Genomic DNA, 746 nt, shown 5'->3' on the forward strand with positions numbered 1-746 from the left:
TGTTGTTTCTTTCACGCCACTCCTTCTGCCTTATCTTCAAGTTTCTGTGAATTCTGAGTAGCAAAGACAATGGGCTTTGTGCAGGAAGGCTGGAGTCCCTCTCCTGGGGGAACCCGAAGTGGCTCGTTGGAGCCTAGAGACTTTCCATGCAATTCGGTGATAGAGGGAATTGTACCCATTTGGTAATTAAAGCTTTTTTAGAAGGTAAATCCAATTTAAAAATAAAACCAACAAGTGATTGAAGAGGCTAAAACACTTATAGGACAGACTTTCACTACAAGTAAAGGTCTCCTTTGTATTTGTACTTTTTCTAAAAATACAGGCTTCGTAATTATTCTGTGACTTAATGAAATAAATCTGGTTATTAAATGCATATTCCTCTTCAAGGTGGTCTTAACATACTTCAGCGTTTCATTATTGACCTTACTGGGAAAAATTAGTTTTGAGATTAATATTTTTATGACGCTTTCTGAAGGGTTTAGTGTGTGCAGTAGAAGCTTCATTTTTATACTTGTGAATGCATTTTAACCCTTTTCCAACAATGCCTTTCACAAGTGTTATATATGTCCATCTGATTCGTGTTAATATGGAACAGTGCTAGGGCCGCATGATGACATACCCTTGTATAACCACAAGCCTAAGAAGAAGCAGAGAGGTTGATGTATATAGTCCTTACCTTGCACCACCATCCCCTCCCTCCCAGCCGCTTCCTCACGGGGGAGGGGGGCTGGCTGGGGACCGGGGAG

Source organism: Egretta garzetta, unplaced genomic scaffold, assembly GCF_000687185.1.
Source record: "Egretta garzetta isolate BGI_Z169 unplaced genomic scaffold, ASM68718v1 scaffold287, whole genome shotgun sequence".
In the NCBI taxonomy this organism is placed as follows: domain Eukaryota; kingdom Metazoa; phylum Chordata; class Aves; order Pelecaniformes; family Ardeidae; genus Egretta; species Egretta garzetta.